This window comes from Macaca nemestrina, chromosome 1 (genome assembly GCF_043159975.1).
Source record: "Macaca nemestrina isolate mMacNem1 chromosome 1, mMacNem.hap1, whole genome shotgun sequence".
NCBI lineage: Eukaryota > Metazoa > Chordata > Mammalia > Primates > Cercopithecidae > Macaca > Macaca nemestrina.
The window spans coordinates 157,576,938-157,597,326 of record NC_092125.1 but is presented as its reverse complement, the minus strand read 5'-3'; the positions used below and the strand labels follow the sequence as shown (position 1 = coordinate 157,597,326).

General features: G+C 38.7%; 1 protein-coding gene across 3 annotated transcripts in view; it reads left to right on the top strand.

The window, feature by feature from the left end:
• The first annotated feature begins 19,871 nt into the window (after positions 1-19,871).
• Positions 19,872-20,389, top strand: part of LOC105482669 (uncharacterized) — a 75,497-nt gene continuing 74,979 nt past the window's right edge. For all 3 annotated transcript variants that reach the window (XM_071071831.1, XM_071071827.1, XM_071071829.1), the window contains exon 1: positions 19,872-19,946. The gene's annotated coding sequence lies outside the window, so the exon portion shown is untranslated. The remainder of the gene's footprint in view (positions 19,947-20,389) is intronic.

Below are 20,389 nucleotides of genomic sequence, written 5' to 3'. Positions count from 1 at the left end.
GCCAAACCATATCATTCCACTCTGGCCCTTCCCAAATTTCATATCCCGTTCACATTTAAAAACCAATCATGCCTTCCCAACAGTCCCCCAAAGTCTTAACTCATTCCAACATTAACCCAAAAGCTCAATTCCAAAGTCTCATCTAAGACAAGGCAGGTCCCTTCCACCTATGAGCCTGTAATATCAAAAGCAAGTTAGTTACTTCATAGATACAATGGGGGTACAGGCACTGGGTAAATACACCCATTCTAAATGGGAGAAATTGGCCCAAATGAAAGGGCAACAGGCTCCATACAAGTCCAAAATCCAGTAGGGCCATAAAATCTTAAAGCTCTGAAATGCTCTCCTTTGACTCCATGTCTCACATCCAGGTCATGCTGATGTAAGAAGTGGGCTCCCACAGCCTTGGGCTGCTCTGCCCCTGTGACTTTGCAGGGTACAGCACCCCTCCCAGCTGCTTTCATGGGCTGGCTTTGAGAGTCTGTGGCTTTTCCAGGCACATGGTGCAAGCTGTCAGTGGAGCTACCATTCCAGGGTCTGGGGGCTCGTGGCCCTCTTCTCACAGTTCCACTAGGCAGTGCCCCAGTGGGGATTCTGTGTGGGGACACTGACCCGATATTTTCCTTTCACACTGCCTTAGCAGAGGTTCTCGATGAGGCCCCCTCCCCCTGGCCCCCACCTCCCGCTCCAGCAGCAAATTTCAGCCTAGATATCTAGGCATTTCCATACATGCTCTGAAATCTAGGCAGAGGTTCCCAAGCCTCAATTCTTGACATCTGTGCACCTACAGGCCCTACACTATGTGCAAGCTGCCAAGGTTTGGAGCTGGCACCCTCTGAAACAATGGCCTAAGCTTTACATTGGCCCCTTTTAGCCATGGCTGGGATGCAGGGCACCAAGTCCCAAAACTGCACAAAGCATCAAAGCCCTGGCCCTGGCCCAGGAAGCCATCTTTTACTCCTAGTCCTCCAGTCCTGTGATGGGAGGGGCTGCTGTGAAGACCTCTGACATGCCCTGGAGACATTTTCCCCATTTCTTGGGATTAACATCTGGCTCCTCATTACTTATGCAATTTTCTGCAGTCAACTTGAATTTCTCCTCAATCAGTTTTTCTTTTCCATCACATCCTCAGGTTGAAAATTTTCCAAACTTTTATGCTCCACTTCCTTTTTAAACACAAGTTCCATTCCAAACCATCTCTTTGTGAATGCATAAAACTAGATGCTTTCAAGAGCACTCAAGTCAGTTGTTGAACACTTTGCTGCTTAGAAATTTTTTCTGCCAGATATCCTTAATCATCTTTCTCAAGTTCAAAATTCCACAGATCTCTAAGGGAGGGGCAAATGCTGACAGTCTCTTTGCTAAAACATAGCAAGTGTCACCTTTATTCCAGTTCCCAAAGTTCCTCATCTCCATCTGAGACCACCTCAGCCTGATATTGTCCATATCACTATTAGCATTTTGGTCAAAGCCATTCAACAAGTCTTTAGGAAGTTCCAAGCTTTTCCATATTTTCCTGTCTTCTGAACCTTCCAAACTGTTCCAGCCTCTGCCCATTACCCAACTCCAAAGTTGCTTCCACATTCTAAGGTATCTTATAACAATGTCTCACTGCTTTGGTATCAATTTACTATATTAGTCGGTTTTCACACTACTAAAAGAATTGCCTTAGACTGGGTAATTTATAACGGAAAGAGGTTTAATTGACTCACAGTTAAGCTTAGCTGGAGAAGCCTCAGGAAATTTACAATCATGGCAGAAGGCAAAGGGGAAGCAAGGTACCTCCTTCTTCACAAGGTGACAAGAAGGAGAAGTGCTGAGTGAAGGGAGAAGAACCCCTTATAAAATCATCAGATCTAGTAAGAACTCACTATCATGAGAACAGCATGGGGGAAACTGCCCCCATGATTCAATTACCTCCAACTGGTCTCTCCCTTGACACGTGGTGGTTGTAGGGATTATGGGGTTTTTGGGGATTACAATTCAAGATGAGATTTGGGAGGGGACGCAAAGACTAACCATATCAGTATTTTCGGTACCTTTGTTGAAAATCAAATGACTGTACATGTGAGTGCATTTCTGGGCTCTCTATTCTTTTCCATTGGTCAATGTGTCTTTTTTTTTTTTTTTTTTTTTTTTTTTGCCAGGACCATGCTGTTTTAATTACTATAGCTTAGTAGTAATAATTTGAAATCAGGTAGTTAATCATGTTATCTTATGATCCATTTTAGTTCTGTGATATAAGCTGTAGTCTCCTTTTTCATTTTTGATTTTATTTATCTGAGGCTTCTCTATTTTTTTGTCTAGCTAAATATTTTTTAATTTTATTTTTTCAAAAAACTTACTGTTAGTTTTGTTGATCTTTTGTATTGTTTCTCTAGTTTCTATTTTATTTATTTCTACTCTGATCTTATTATTTATTTCCTTCTGCTAACTTCAGGCTTAGTTTGTTCTTCTTTTCCTAGTTTCTTGAGGAGTAATGTTAAATTGTTTATTTGAGATCTTCCTTTTCAATATATGCATTTATTGCTGTAAATTTTCCTCATAAAACTGCTTTTGTAGTTTCCCATAAGTTTGGGTATGTTGTCTTTCCATTTTTGTTTGTCTCAAGGTATTTAAATTTTTTCCTTTTGATTTCTTCATTGACTTATTAGTTGTTCAAGATCTTGTGGCTTAGTTTCCTTGTATTTGTAAATTTTCCAAAATTTCTCCTGTTACTAATTTCTATTTTCATAGCATTATAGTTGGGAAAAAATCATTGATATAATTTCAATCTTCTTAAATTTGCTAAGACTTGCTTTGTGCCCTAACATAGGATCTATCCTGGAGAATGTTCCATGTATGCTTGAGAAAAATGTGTATTCTGTTGCTTTTGGATGGAACGTTCTGTATATGTCTGTTAGGTTCATTTAATCTAAACTGTTCATATTTAATGTTTTATTGTTAATTTCTTGTTTGGATGATCTGTCCATTGTTGAAAGTGAGGTATAGAAGTCCTCCTATTATTATTAGATTACAATCTATCTCTCCCTCATATTCCTTAATATTTGTTTTATACGTTTAAGTGCTTTGATGTTATATATTTAAAATTGTTATATTCTCTTGAATAGTTGAGCCCTTTGTCATCCTTATCTGCCTCCTTTTACAGTTTTTGACTTAAAGTACTTCGTGTTTACTTTGTCTGATATAAATATAGATATCCCTGCTCTCTTTTTGTTTCCATTTGTGTCAAATATTTTTTACCCCTTCACTTTCCATTTACGTGTTTCCCTGAAAATGAGGAGTCTCTTGTAGGCAGCATATAGGTGTGCCTCCTCCTCCTCCTCCCCTTCCCCCTCCCCTCCCCATTCTCCCCTCCTCCATTCCCTCTCCCCCTCCCCCTTCCCTTCCCCATCCTCCCCTCTGTCTCCCTCCTTCTCCCCCTCCTCCTCTTGCTTCTCCTCCTCCTCCTCCTCCTCCTCCTCCTCCTCCTGCTGCTGCCGCTGCTGCTGCTGCTGCTGCTGCTGCTGCTTCTGCTGCTGCTGCTTCTTCTTCTTCTTCTTCTTCTTCTTCTTCTTCTTCTTCTTCTTCTTCTTCTTCTTCTTCTCCTTCTCCTTCTCCTTCTCCTTCTCCTTCTCCTTCTCCTTCTTCTCCTTCTCCTTCTCCTTCTTCTCCTTCTTCTCCTTCTTCTCCTTCTTCTTCTTTTTGTCCATTCAGTCACTCTATATCTTTTTACTGGAGAATGTAATTCATGTATATTCAAGATAATTATCAATAGGTAAGGACATATGATTGCCATCTTGTTCATTGTTTGCTGGTTATTTTGTAGATACTTTGTTTCTTTTTTCCTCTCTCGCTGTCTTCCTCTGTGGTTTAATGGTTTTCTACAGTGGTATGCTTTGAATCCTTTCTATTTTTATTTTGTTGTTCTACTAAAGATTTTTGCTTTGTGGGTGAGGCTTCTATAGAACATCGTATACTTAAAATATCCTATTTCAAGCTGATAACAACTTACATTTGACTGAATACAATAACTCTATACTTTTGTTCCCCTTTCCCCACATTATGTGTTTTTGATATCAGAATTTACATTATCTTGTAGGAGCATTCCTTGACAATTGGTTTCAGCTGTAGTTGTTATTAATAGCTTTGTCTTTTAATCTTCCTGCTAAGGTTAAAATTGCTTTACTCACCACCATTACAGTTCTAGGGTACACTGAATATGGCTCTGTTTTACTTATATCATTACGCTTTGTGTTTTCATGTATTTCATGTTATTAATTAGTAGCTTTTTGCTTTAGCTTAAAGCACTCCCTTAAGTAATTCCTATAAGGCGTGTTCAGTGGTAATGAACTTCCTTAGGTTTTGTTTGCTTGGGAAAGTTTTTATTTTTCCTTTTCTGAAAGACAGTTTTGCTGGGTAAAATATTCTGAGTTGACAGTTTCTTCTCCTTTAGCGCTTTGAATGTATCATTCCACTTTTTCTTGCTGGGTTTCTTCTAAGAAATCCACTGATGGTCATTTGGCACTCCTTTGTAATTGATGTATTTCTTATCTCTTGCTGCACTAAGAATTCTTTCTTTCTCTTTGTTTTGATATCTTGATTATTATCTGTCTCAATAAATTATACTTTGGGTTGAATTCAGTTAGATACCTTTGTGTTTCCTAACCTAGATCTTGGCATCTATCCCCATATTAGGTACATTTTGTGCCATTATTTCTTTAAATGTGCTTTCTGACCCTTCTTCCCTTTCTTCATCTGCAACTCTTATTATGGGAAAGGTTGGTCTCTTAATGGTGTCTTATGATTCCCATTGACTTACTTTATTCTTTTTCATATTTTTGTCTTTTTGTTCCTCTAAGAGGAATAATTTCAAGTGTTCTCTTTTAGCTCACTGATTATTTCTTCTGCTTCATCTGCTATTGAAGCTTTCTATTGAATTTTTCAATTCATTAGTTGTATTCTTTATCTCTGGAATTTCTATATGGTTCTTTTTTATTGATTCTCTTCTTTGTCAAACTTTTCACTTTGTTCATGTGTTATTTTCCAAATTGTGTTTAATTTCCTAACCATATTCTTGTAGTTCACTGAAATTCTTTAAGAAGATTATTCAGAATTATTTGTCAGTCATTTTGTAGAGCTTTATTAGTTTATTTTAGAGGTATCATTATTTTTTGATTCTTCATAATCCTTGCATCCTTACATTGTTGTCTGTGCATTTGAGGAGATAGCCTTTCTTATGGCCTTTAAAGGTGTTCTTTGGCAGGAATAGACCTTCACTATTCATTCTAGCCTGTGATTCTGAAAAGGACAAGTGGTAATAATTCCAAGCAGGCAGAGCTTGTTGTAACTTCTCTACAACTCAGTTTCTTGCAAGTTCTCAGCTGGGTTGCTACCTTTACTCTGATGTTGGGTGGGGCTGCTGGCTGGATTCTGCTGTCTGGCAAGATCACTGACTGGGCTCTGTTATCAGGTGGAGCTGCTGGCTGGATACTTGGGTGGCTTCTGGCCAAGTTGGTCACCAGATGTATTCCTGGCTGGGCAACTCTAATATTTGGAATATGCAGTTGAGCAGTGCTGCAGTCAGGGTTCTGAGATTAGGCAGAGTTGCTGCTTGGAACAGGTGGGACCAGAGGTTATGCTCTTTAGAAATCCCTGGTTGACTGGGAGGCAGAGGTTGCAGTGAGCTGAGATCATGCCACTGCACTCCAGCCTGGGTGACAGAGCGAGATTCCACCTAAAAAAAAAAAAAAAGCCTGGTTGAGGATTGCCTCCTTGTCAGGGTGGATCTGTGGGATGGGCTTTTGACTGAGTTGAGCAGCAGTTTGACTTCCTGGGCTAAGCAGGTATGGCCTCTATGCTTTTTCAAAATGTATGAAGATGAATATGATAGTTAATATTAGGTGTCAACTTGATTAGATTGAAGGATGCCTAGGTGGCTGGTAAAGTATTGTTTCTGGGTGTGTCTGTGAGGGTGTTGCCAGAGGAGATTGACATTTGAGTCGGTGAACTCGGAGAGAAAGACCCACCCTTCGTATGAGTGGGGACCATCCAATTGGCTGCCAGTGCAGCTACAGCAAAGCAGGCAGAAGAAGCTGGGATAAGCTTCCTTGCTGGATGTTATAGTTTTCCTTCTTTTCCCCATGCTGGATGCTTCCTCCAACTCCTCTTCCCCTTGGACCTCAGACTCCACATTCTTCAGACTTTCGACTCAGGGACTTGCACCAGTGGCTTGCTGGGGGCTCTTGGGCCTTTGGCCATGCAGTGAAGGCTGCACTATCAACTTCCCTAGTTTTGAGGCTTTCTGACTTGGACTCAGCCACTACTGGCTTCTCTTCCCCAGCTTGCAGACAGCCTATTGTGGGACTTCACCTTGTGATTGTGTGAGCCAATTCTCTCTAGTAAACTCCTTTTCACATATACATATATTTTATCAGTTTTGCCCCTCTGGAGAACCCTGACTAATACAATGAGAATCTCCCTGCTTGGGCAAGAACATTGGGCAGGCTTTTTGGATGAGTGGTGCCACTGCTTACTTCCATGGTCAAGTAGGCCTTGTCACTACACTTCTCCAAAATGGACAGAAGTGAGTATCATTGTGCCTGGGCAGGTTCACTGGGGAGGTCTCTGAGGCTGGGTATGGAGACTAGCTGTCACTCAAGCTAGATTAACTTCTTGTTATGCTTCTGAAGGTGACCAATTCAGCTTGCAGATAGGCTATGAAGTTGATTGATATCTCTGATTGGGCACCCCAGTTGGAAGGAACACAGAGGTATTACCAAGATCTGCATGCTAGTCACTATGACCTTCCTTTCTTTGTTTCTACTTGATCCTGGGTGGTCTAGCCATTATTGCTACCAACAGTGTATCCCATAAGGTGAGACCAGAATGGATTTCCTGGAATGCATCTCAGAATGTTAGGAAAGCTGGATGACTGCCTCTAGTCCTCTTTTCTCCCTGTATACATTGTGGGCCCAGGTCATCCTCTTAGTCTGGTGTTGTGTTGGAGGAGGGAAAGGGATATTATGCTCAATTTGAGGCCATTCTTTTTAAACTTCGATTTCAGTTTTCATGCAGTTATGTGAAACATGCGGGAATCTCAGGCTTGTATTCAAGTATTGGGGCTTTCAAAAAAGTATTCTGGTCTGTGGGTAGTTGCTAGTTAAACATTGGGTGGGGAAGAAATGGAGTCTAAGACCTCCTATTCTGTTTCTTGCTGATGTCACTAAGGAAACTTTAAATCACTTGCACTGACTATACCTTCTTCTCAGGATGTACATGAGAAAAGAGGGTAATTATTTTCAAAGAATGACAAGAAAATCATATTTATTTCCAATATTTATTATTTCCCATCCTACCATCAGCTTAGAAGTCCTTCCTTCATAAGAACAAAACAAGCCAAAGAAAAGACACTTAACTTCAATCATGACCTTTTTATGCAGCTGCAGCTCCTGTTCCACCTCCTTTCTTATACTGCTGAATATCCAGATAGTGGCATCGACATGCATGGTTTCCGATTCATTACTTCCTACTCCCTTCTCAATCTCTTGCATTATGATTTCACTCTCACTGATCTGGCGAAACTGCTCTTTGATCTTCAATTGATCTAATTGGCAAATCTACAAATCAGTTCTTATTCTTAGCTTCCTTGCAGTGTTATTGAACATTGTATCCTATTTAAAACTCCTTTTTAAAAATTTCTTCACAGCTCTTAAGCTTCTTTTCTTCATCTTGACTTTAGATAACCTCATGACTATATGCCTTGGTGATTTTTTTAATTTTTTTAAATTATATATATATTTTGAGATTGAATCTCGCTCTGTCACTGCGACTGGAGTCCAGTGATATGATGCTGGCTCACTGCAACCTCCGCCTCATGGGTTCAAGCAATTTTCCTGCCTCAGTCTCCCAAGTAGTTGGGACTACAGGTGTGTGCTACTATGCCAAGCTAATTTGTTTTTTGTATTTTTATTAGGGATGGGGTTTTACTGTGTTAGCCAGGATGGTCTCACTCTCCTTACCTCGTGATCCATCCTCCTTGGCTTCCCAAAGTGCTGGGATTACAGGCGTGAGCCACCGCACCTAGTCGGTGATGATCTTTTTATGATGAATTTACCAGGTGTTCTTTGAGCTTCTTGTGTTTGGATGTCTAGATCTCTAGCAGGACCAGGGAAGTTTTCCTTGACTATTCCCCCAAATAAGTTTTCCAAACATATAGATTTCTCTTCTTCCCCAGGAACATAAATTATTCTTAGGTTTGGTCATTTAACATAATCTCAAACTTTTTGGAGGTTTTGCTCATATTTTAAATTATTTTTTCATTGTCTTTGCCAGATTGGGTTAATTCAAAGGCCTTGTTTTTGAGGTCTGGAGTTCTTTTTTCTACTTGTTTGATTCTACTGTTGTAACTTTCCAGAGTATTTTGTGTCTTTCATTTCCAGAAGTTGTGACTATTTTATTTATACTGTCTATTTCTCTGGAGATTTTTTGGTCTATATTCTGTATTATTTTTTAAATTTTCTAAAGTTGTTTTTCATCTTTCTCTGATGCCTCCTTGAGTAGCTTAATAATCGACCTTCTGAATTATTTTCCTGGCAATTCAGAGATTTCTTCTTGGTTTGGATCCATTGCTGATGAGCTAGTGTGGTCTTTTGCAGGTGTTAAACAACGTTGCTTTGTCATATTACCAGAATTTTTTTCTGATTTCTTCTCATTTGGTTAGACTATGTCAGAGGAAAAATCTGGGGCTCAAGGGCTACTGTTTCAATTCTTTTGTCCCACAGGGTCAAAAGATGTGGTCCTCTCCCCCTTACCCCAGATGATGAAGATTCCTGAGAGCTGGACTGCAGTGATTATTATTGCTCTTCTGGGTCTATTGGTCTTCCACCCAGCAGAGCTACTGGGATCCAGGCTGGTAATGGGGAGTATCTGCAAACAGCCCTGTGATGTGATCTATCTCCAGGTCTCTTAGCTGTGGATACCAGCACCTGCTCGGGTGGAGGCAGCAGGGGAGTGAAGTGGGCTCTGTGAGGGTCCTTGGTTGTAGTTTTGTTTAGCAAGACCCATACAATTGGGTCTTGCTTCTTTATACAACTTGCCACTCTGAGCCTTTTAAGTGGGGCTTTTAGCCCATTTACATTCAAGGTTAATATTGATACGATATGTGGTTGTTATGTAGACTTGATTGTGTAGTTGCTTTACAGTGACAATGGCCTATGTACTTAAGTGTGTTTTTGTGGTGGTTGATAATAAATAGTCTTTCATTTCCTTATTTAGCACTCCCTTAAGGACCTCTTGTCAGGCGGGTGTGGTGGTAATGAATTTCCTTAGCATTTCTTTTCCTTAAAAGGATTTTATTTCTCCTTCACTTATGAAGTTTAATAAGGCTGGATATGAAATTCTTGGTTGGAATTTATTTTCTTTAAAGATGCTGAATATAGGCCAGGCATGGTGGCTCACGCCATAATCCCAACACTTTGGGAGGCTGACGCAGGCAGATCATGAGGTCAGGAGATCAAGACCATCCTGGCTAACATGGTGAAACCCTGTAACTACTAAAAACACAAAAAATTAGCCAGACATGGTGGCAGGCACCTGTAGTCCCAGCTACTCAGGAGGCTGAGGCAGGAGAATGGCATGAACCCAGGAGGCAAAGCTTGCAGTGAGCCAAGATCGCGCCACTACACTCCAGCCTGGGTGACAAAGTGAGACTCTGTCTCAAAAAAAAAAAAAAAAAAAAAGAGAGAGAGAGAGAAAGATGCTGAATATAGGCTTCCAATCTCTTCTGGCTTGTGAGTTTATTCTGAATAGTCAGCTGTCAGCCTGATGGAGCAGGTGACCTGCTCCTTCTCTTTAGCTGCCTTTAACATTTTTTTCTTTCATTTCCACCTGGGAGACTCTGATGACTATGTGTCTTGTGGATGGACATCTTGTTTAGTATGTCATATGGATTCTCTGAGTTTCTTAGATTTGCATGCCAATCTCTCTAGTGAGGTTGGGGAAATTTTCATGGACAATATCTTCAAATATGCTTTCCAAGTTGCTTGTTCACTCTTCCTCTCTTTTAAGGATACCAATTTGTAGATTTGTTCTCTTTAAATAATCCCATATTTCTCAGAGGTTTTGTTTATTCATTATTCTTTTTTCTTTACTTTTGTCTGACTGAGTTGATGTGAAAACTGATCTTCGAGCTCTCAAATTCTTTCTTCAGCTTGGTTTATTCTGCCATTAATACTTCTGATTGTATTATGAAATTCTTATAGTGATTTTTTTCAGTTCTATCAGATCATTTTGGTACTTTCTTTAAAATGGTTCTTTCATCTTTTAGCTCTTGTAATGTTTTACTAGATTCCTTAGATTTCTTGGATTGGTTTTCACCTTTCTCCTGAATCTCATGATCTTCACTGTCATTCTATCTGGAATTCTATGTCTGTCATTTCAGCCATTTCAACCTGGTTAAGAGCCATTCCTGGGGAGCTAGCATGGTCATTTGGAGGTAAGAAGACATTCTGGCTTTTAGAGTCACCAGAATTCTTTATATTCTCTGGTGCTCTTGAGGATTTGACTATGGTATAAGTTGGATTCAGTTGACTGGCTTTATTTCTGGACATTTTCAGGAGGCCAAGACTCAGCTCAGCACTCCTGTGCTGCATGCTCTACCTTTGGGAAGTTGAGACCAGGCCCATGGCTTTGTTCTCTGGCCACTTGAAGTTAAGCACCTGCTCGGCCTGAGGGGCTGAGATATTCCTGGTCCACTGCCAACAACAGTCCAATGGGTGGGAACGGGGGTGTCCTGGCAAAGCACTTGATTGGGATGGCAAGGTCTGCTCATGTGCATGCACTGCTAAGGCAATGCGGGGAGGTTGCAGATAGGTGCATGCCAAGGGTTGGGGGGGCACTGTCTGCAGGAGCTCTCTGATGGTTTGTGGAGTCTACCAGTGAAGAAGTTACATTAGTGGCTGCTGGGAAGTGTCCTGGTTGGACATTTGAGACTGTGTTGTAAGCAGGTATGGCCAGGCAGGGACCCAGGGAAATGTTGGCAGACAGGAGGATGCTCAGATCAGACTGACCGCATCCCAAGAGCAAGATAACTCTTTTCTGTCCAAGTCCAACAGTCAAAGAAGGCCAGAGCCATCTAGAGGAGTGTGGAAACCCTTGGGGATAAGTGTCCTTGACTGTGCTCCACTGTAGCCGTTCCCATGCAAAACCCTCTGGGCTTCACACTAGCTGCAGTTACGTCCCTGATAAATCTCCAAGCAGCACTCCTTGACATCTCAAATGTCCATGGGAGTTGTGGAGTCTCATGAAGCTAAGATTCTGGAGGTCTATAGCAAGACTGGGCCACTCCATACCTATTTAACTCACCTGTTCCTCTGGAGCCACCTGGGGCTAGAAGCAAGTATTGGTGCTAGGCCAAACTTCCTTTTTTTCTTTCTTTTTTTTTTTTTTTTTTTTGAGAAAGAAAACAGTTTTATTATTAAATAAATATTAAACCAGAATGGGATGCATATCACAAGCAATCCACTAAGAGCTTACAAAGACAGAAAGGAATCTCACCCTTTTATAAAGCTAAATAGATACAACCCATTACATTCATGTTTTCAAGATAAAATTGCTAACATTCTAGTATCTTTTTGAGTGGAAGTAGACTTTGCAATTTGGAATCAGGTGAGGGCTGACAAATTTCCACAATCCCCTACGGGACAATACTGTGCCCCCTGAGGTCCATACCCAGATGTGAAATTGATGGGTTGAAGCATGAGCTCACTTTCAACTTTGTTAGAAATAGCAGTGACTCTCCAAGTGACCCTGCTGACTTATAGACCCACTCACAGTGCATTCGCGGTCCAGTTGCTCAATATTTGTTATGTGAGCTACTGTTATTGGTTATTGGGTGTTCTTTTCTAGTATTGTCTGTTAGTATTGTTTGCTTAGTTTTCATTTGAGTTGTTTATCTTTTTTCTTTATCAATTTGTTCGAGTCTTTTAATGTCATGATATTATGGGCACTACAGTTTTGTAGATATATATGAGCAAAACATTTGTCCAGTTTATCTTTTCATTTTTATGGTATGTAATGAACTGAAAGTGCAAATTTTAATACCTTGGGTTTATTAATATTTTTCCTCATGGTTTTTGATTTTTGTGTTTTGTGTGAGAATCACAAATACCTGTGGTCAATATACCCTAATTTTTAAAATCTTGGGTTTTTACATTTAAGTTTTTAATCACCTGGGATTTATTTTGTTTATAATGTGAAGTAGGGGTATATGTTTATTTTTTCCACATTGAAAAAATTAATTATTTTAGTATGATTTTTTTTTTCATTTCACCAAGTTGTGATGGAATTAGAAGGTTTTTTTGAATACTTTATCCTCTACCCAATGACCTTTGATGCTGCATGTGTCCTGTATTAGGATTCTAGATATGCATGGGTCAGTTTCTGGGATCCCTATTGTTCCATTGGTCTTTTGTCTACCTCTTGCCAATCTCACACTGTCTTAATTACTACAGACAGAAAATAATACTTATGTTAAATAGGACAAATAGGAAAATAATACTGATGTTAAGTAGGACAAATCCCTCAATCCTTATGATATGTAATGAACTGAAAGTGCAAATGTTAATACCTTGGGTTTATTAATAGTTTTCCTCTTTAAAATTTTTATATTTGTTATTGGTCTTTTGTTCTCCCATATACATTTAAAAATCATATATATATATATATTTTTTTTTTGAGATGGAGTCTTGCTGTGTCGCCCAGGCTGGAGTGCAGTGGTGTGATCTCTGCTCATTGCAAACTCCGCCTCCTGGGTTCACACCATTCTCCTGTCTCAGCCTCCCGAGTAGCTGGGACTACAGGCACCCACCACCATGTCTGGCTAATTTTTTGTATTTTTAGTAGAGACGGAGTTTCACCATGTTAGCCAGGATGGTCTTGATCTCCTGACCTCCCCCCTCAGCCTCCCAAAGTGCTGGGATTACAGGCTTGAGCCACCATGCCTGGCCAAAAATCATATTAAATCCATGAAAACTTCTGGATTCTCAGGTGAAATTACATTGGATTGATGAATGAATTTTAGAAAAATTGACATTTTTATTATATTGAGTCTTTTTATTCATAAACATTGTGTATCTTTCCATTTGTTTGAGATATCTATAGTATCTTTTAATATTTACAAAGTTTTCTCCATAAAGGTCTTCTGTATCTTTGGTTTAATTTATTTCTGGTTACCTTTTATATATATATTTGCTACTATTATAACTGGTATCTTTTAAAAATACATTTTTCTGTTGAGGTTTAGAAATGCAGTTAAGTTTTATATATTCATCTTCTATTCACCAAATTTTCAGGGGAAATTATTATGAATTATTAATGATTTATTAACTGAGTAATTTATTAATTTTAAGTAATTTCTCTTTAGACCACATCATCTGATAATAATGTATCTGATTTTAAAATCTTACTGTCCTTTTATTTCTTTTTGTCTTCCTGTATTGGTTTGAACATCCATTGCAAAGTTGAATAGAAATATGATAGAGGATTTTTTTTTCTAGTTTCTGATTTTAAAGGAAAGACTCCTAATGTATAATGTATATCAGTGAGTATAAAGTTTGCCATAGATTTTGGTATACATTCCTTATTGTTTTAAGAAATCTTTCTTCTATTCCTAGTTTGCTAAGTTTTTTAAAATGTAACTAATGAATGTTGAATTCTTTCAAATGTTTTCTTCTGCATCCATTGAGATGGTTATTTTAAAAAATCATTTTAATTGGTAAAATCATGAATAGACTTTTTTTTTATTGTTAAGCCATTCTTGAACTCAGGGCATAAATCTTAATTGATCACAATAGCCTATTTATTTATCTTTTCATACACACAGATACATTATTAAATAAGATTTGCTTATACAGTAGGTCCTCAAATAATGTTTCATTCAATGTCATTTCTTTATAACATTGATGACAAGACAAAAAAGTTCTCTGGCTGGAGCCACTCTCTATGTGGAGTTTGCATGTTCTCCCCGTGCCTGTACAGATTTTCTCCCACATCCCAAAGCTGTGCACAGATTTTGTAGGTGCCCTAAATGAATTGACGTGTCTGAATGGTTCCAGTCTGAGTGAATGTAGAGGTGTGTGTGAGGGCACCTTGTGATGGAAGGTTGTGTTGTCCAGGACTGGTTCACAGAAGAGGATTCAGCTACCCATGATGCTGACTGGAATAAGCAGGTGGGAAAATAAATGAATAAATAAATATAATCTATTGTCAAATAAAAATTCATAAATCAGACCAAAATCATACAGATAAATGACAATAAGCAATGTGGTGTAAAAACACTCAGCAAGCCTGCCCTATTTGCCATATTTTTTAAACTGCATGGTAATAGGAGGTGCTCCTTACAATTTTTGCTTTGCAAACTTTTATCCTTGACTTAACCCATCACCATGAGAACTGCTAACACTCACTGATTCACCAAATTTGGGTAAATAGTGATCTTACTTGTTTTTATTTATCTTTCTTAATTGTAAATATAGCTCCCTTTTATTTCATTGTTTAATATTAGAAGTGTTTTGGGTCTTTATTTAGAAGTCTGGTAAGTTTTTGTTACCAGAAATATGCCATAGGAACTCTCTTGTTTATACCAATTAGCCTAAGATAAAAGTGAATGAAATAAGATAATAATGAAAACAATTATTGAAATAATTGTTCATTATAATGAAAGCAATTAGAAATTGTTTTCATTATAAATAAAATCAGTCTTGGACAAGACAACCTTCCATCACAAGGTGCCCTCACACACACCTTCACATTCACTTAGACTGGAACCATTACTTAAAGTTGCAGTTTCAAAGAACCTACTGACAACATTTAGTGAGGATATACTGTGTTATATTTAGGGTTTTCTCGATCTATCTCTCTGTCTTTCTTTTTCTTTTTTCCATATTCCAAATTGAGATTGGTAGTTAAGGCATTTTGTCTTCCACTCCCATAGCTCTCATCAGATGAATCTCAGCTCATTATCTCCAGCCCGACATTTCTCCTGAGCTCTGGGCCACACATTTTTACCTCAGTACTTCATTTGCACATGCTCAAAAAATTGTCTTCCACCAATGGCTGCTCTTTTCTCTGAATTATTTTAACCTAAAAATTACCTTTGATCTCTCCTCTTTGCTATATTTCATATCTGATTAATTTCCATAGTCTGTTAGTTCTGCTATGTGACATATCTTTACTTTCTCTCTTTTCATTTCCATCCTTACTATCATAATCCAAGTCCTCATTACTTTTTCCCTAGATTATTACAAGAACTATCTAACTAGTCTTTCTCGCTGCAGATTTGATTCTTACCCCCATTCTCCCATTCTAATCTACAGATTCTGCCAGGTAATCTTTAAAAAGTGTCTCTTTCATCATGTCAGTCTCAAGAGCATGCTGTGGCTCTTAGTTGTTTATGTAATAATTAAGTGCTTCCTGCTTGACATGTATCTCCAATCACAGTTTCCATCAGTCTCCTTCAGAACCTATTTTCCAGCCATACAAGTGGTTGTTCCTCAATATGTCCTAGCATTTTCATCATGTAAACTTCTTCTACATTGACCTTACAATGTCTCTGACTCAGAATCGTAAGCTATCATAGCTCATAGCTAGTGTTTATTGAGCACGTATAATATTCCAGGTAGTGAGCCATGATATCCTTTTCAGTGATCACCATGGTCCTGTGATGGTAAAGATTGCTGCATCGACTGCGTGCTTACATGGTCCAGGTACTGTTCTAGGTATTATTTCACTTAATTCTCACAACAACTCCACAGACAGGTGCTGTTATTATCCTTAGTTTTCAAAGGAGGAGATGAGATATAGAGAGGTGAAGTAGCTTTCACAGGACTATACAGCCAGGAAGTTGCAGATCCAGGATTTGAATGCAAGTAGTAAGGTTCTAGAATCTCCATGCCTTACCATTATGTGGGAGGAAGCTGATGCTTGGAGAAGTAGAAAAACTAACCCATGTGTGCAGAACTTCAGGGGCATTTGTTAATGACCCTGTCTCTGATTCTCTTATTTTCTTTTCTAGACATTCACTTCTCCAGATCCTCCCATGTTTACTGTAAAGTCTAATTCCCGTACTAAATCCTTTAATCCCCTAATACATGGCTCTGCTTTCCTAACTGAACCCTGACACACTCACAGTACTTTCCAGCTCAGATATAACTTTCATAGACATGATCTCATTTATTCCAAAGCTTTTCTGAGATTCAAATTATTATTATTATTTTTTCTTTATGAGTCTCCTTGAAAAAACCCTAAGCCTCTCAAGAGTGAAGATGGTAAAAGAAGAGAGAAATGCTCTTCCTGTAGCGCCCTCAAGTCTTAAGTGAGAAAATAGATACAAAATATAGGAGTCACAGTTCATGCATTTGCCAAAGGAAAGTAATTCTGTACTTCCAGATGCTTTTGCAAGAAGGTAGAGGTTTGCAAGTCTGGAGGACAGCTCCTGGAGATGAAAATAAATTCTACGAGTTTACTGGAGAGTTTTATTTCCTCCATATGTTTGTACATTTTTCTTTCCTTATGTTTGTGATTCATCTCTGGCTCAAGAGATGTGTGGTGCCGGGGGATTGATGGCCGGGAGGGCTGCAGAAATGGTGTGGACGGTTACTGCAGTGATGTGATGCAATTCTTGGCATTTGCACAAATATGAAGTGTTCAGACAGTCACAGGGTGGTGGAAGTAGCTCTGGGAACCCTGACTTTTACTGAAATCACCTGATTTTAGGTGAGGCCAGGAGATCACAGAAAAGAAGATCGATAGCAAACTTTTATAACAACTTTGAGATAGCCTTAGCTATGAGTAAACACTTTCACTATCAATCACAACATTGTTAGCTTTGATGAGGCCTTTGATGAGGCTTTCCAGTGCTTACTGTTCTCTGTCTTCTGCCTTCATGCTCCCTGGAATTTTATTGTCTCCCTGATAGGCTAGTTGAGATGTGGATGAAATAATCTATGTAGAGCATTTGGCACTTCCGCAGCTCCTCCCATGTTTGCTTGGCTCAAATACCTACTAAACGGCCTGCTGCGTAACAGACAATTTGCCTATTAGTTGGAAAACCAGAAATAATACCCAGAATGCCTGACTTCTATTCTGGTACCCCTTTTACATTAACTTTTTTTTTTTTTTATGTTATGTTACATAATGCTTACTCATATATTGCCTTCATATCCCACGTGGCAAAGCAGATACATGTGTTGTAACACCTTATTGGTTAGAGACTGCCTTCCTGGTTCTACTCATTACATTCCAATCATGGCATATCCTCTAAACTTTCTTTTCCCTTCATAAATTCTCTTTTTTTCCCTCACAGTTTTCCTTAGCAGGTTAACTATTAGTTGTGTCTGCTTGATGTGGACACCAGGTGGCGCTGGAAATCAGATTTGGAGAGGCAGTTGTCTAGGGAACCGGGCTCTGTGCCAGCGCAGGAGGCAGGCTGGCTCTCCTACTCCAGGGATGCTCATCCAGGAGGGAAAGATTGCATGCTGGACACACTAACCTTCAAGAAGTCTCTTCTCTCTCTCGTCATTTAGAAAGGAAAGAAATTGTTAATTTTTAAAAATAAGTCAAACTCGAATTTTACAAGAAAGTCCACCTCTAAACAAAGCTCTACCACACCCTGCTACGAAGTAATCCAAAATTGATAGTTTCTTAATGCTCATGCAAAGCCCTCCCTGAGAATGACTTTTCCATTTTCGTAGCAACAGAAAAAGGAGGCAGAACATAAGCTCTAATAAGAAAGGTAGTTACTCAGACAGGGATAAAGAGACTCCAGGGGGAACTGAATTGCAGCCTGGAATGAGAAATATTACCATACTTCATAAATGCTAAGATGTCATTGATTTTAAGTCTCCCTGCTGTTTCATTTGCGGTAAGGAAGAAAATAGTCCTGCCAACTAAATTGAATCGTTGATTGTAAGGCCCAATCTGATTTCAGAGATATTTAAATGGGAAAATCTTTCTGTCTTTGTATTAATAAATACAGTAACTCTAAGGAGAGTATTCAGTCAGTTGCCTTCTAGTTGTCACTTAGCCTCCCCCTCAACCTATCTCTACCCTGGAGCACCTAAGAGATGGCTTGAAAACAACCAAGTTTACAGGACTTCCAGGAGAATGGTTCTTGGTCTTACTGAGAGTAAATACAGACTGCTTCCTTCCACTTCTCCTTAGAGAGCTAAATGAACCCCTGTAGTCAATGATGACTCACTGCAGCCACTAGAACAGGGGTTGGCCAGCTATGGTCCTTGGGCCACATCTGCCCCAACACCTGTTTTTATACACTGCAGAAGTTAAGAATGGTTTTCACAGATGAACATTTGCAATTAATTTGATAATAGGGAGCATTAACTATGACTCCGATTAAGAGAAATGTTATGCCTTCTAAAAGTATTTAATCTTGTCATTAGTAGACTTGTATTATAAGAAATTATATTCAATTATTATTATTATTATTATTATATTTTGAATTTTGCCAATAATACATTTGTGGAAATTTATTTTACCTCTTGTTACATAAGTAGTTACATAATGTCATCAACATTGCCACTTGGGCTGAAAAGCGTAAAATATTTACTGCCTAGCCCTTTACAGAGAAAGTTCACAGACCCTTACTCTAGAGCAAAATGGAAATTATAGGTTAGTCTGTTTCAATCATCAGTAAGAGTGCCAAGATACCTGAACATAAGTCAGGCTGAATAAATCAGCTTGCTGTAAATGGCCAGATCCAATCAATAGATGCATAATAGAAATGTGGCTATTAAGTAATGAGATTTTTGAAAACACTAGATTTCCACATACAAAATTAAAATTATAAAATTCGTGCTATTCTACCCAAAGTAGACACCTAGAGAAATTCAATGGTTATTTTAAAACTCTCAGAATGGTCTTTAAAACTAGTTTATGAACCATGCAATGAAAATCTATTATCCATTTCTATTAGCATTTTTTGAGTATGTGCTAGGTAAAATGAAAGACATGGATGGGGTAAAAGATGAATTACATATTGTAGCTTGAACTTTATAATTATATTTTGTTTTGACCTCAAATAATGTTTACCTGATTTCAATCACTAGATTTAACTTTAAATTACTTTGAAAAAGTTTATAAAATATGCCCTCAATGTTTGAAGATGCATTTCAAACTAAAGATATTGGGCCTAGCATGGTGGCTCATTCCTGTAATTCCAGCATTTTGGGAGGCTGAGGCAGGAGGATTACTTTAGCTCAGGAGTTCAAGGTTGCAGTAAGCTATGATCATATGACTTCACTCCAGCCTGGGTGATGGAATGAGATCCTGTCTTTAAGCAATAAAAATAAAATATATTGATATGCTGCAATCACAAAAGAGAATTTGTAATAGAGTTTTTTAAATGTCCAGAGCAGTGGCACAATTGCACAGCCTCCTAACGTGATTGGGAAGAAATACTCTCTGGAAACTATCTAGCATACACAAGACTAATGTTTTTGATAAAAAGTTCATTCTGATATTTTATGATCACACTTCATATATTCACATACCACACTAGGCTACGACTTGGCAAGGAACCAATTCCTTATTTTAGTTGGAGGAAGGGCTATATATAAGGAAGTGGGAAATTTGATACAAAACTTTAACTTCTCATAGGGGAATCCCTAGGTGCTCTCCACTTGAAAAATCATACTGCCTCAGAATTAATGGTCCTGATAATGTTGAATCCCCTCTGCTTGAATCTTGGATTTACAGCTGATTTCCTTACTGAAATCTGTATCTGATATTGCTTTCCAAGGATGCTGGACAAGTTAATTCTGTCTAATTCAGACTGTATTTCTGAAAACAGGGAGAGAGATTGAGAATGGAGAGAGGGAGTGAAGAACAGAGACACATACACAGAGACAGCAAGAGACACAGAGACAGAGGAATTGAGAGATACTGAGAGAGAGGTAAAACAATGCAAGACAGCAAGTGTGGTCTGCATCTGCTTAGGCGTTAGGAATTGGATTTAAAGTTGAACAAAGAAAAATGGGAGGACCACTCTACCCTCCTGTTTGTCCTATTTATGTAACAATGTAATCGTTTATATCTCTATTAATGTAACTTGACCTGACGCACTCACTAGACTGATTTTATTTCTTTCAGTAATTTTCTGTTATTGGTTACTTTCAAAACTATGTCTCTGATTGGAACAAAGAGAACTGTATATTCAGGGACCTCTGTAAGTTCACTTTTATTAATTATCAGTTAGGATCTTATAGTCAGTGAATTTGGCTTATCGTGGCTTTAGCACAGATGGTAATGTACTTACTGGTCTCTGAAATTCCCGTTTTGGGGGCATGGAGGCAGGGATCTCTAGAAGATTTTCGCCAGGGCCACATCTATAAGAAAT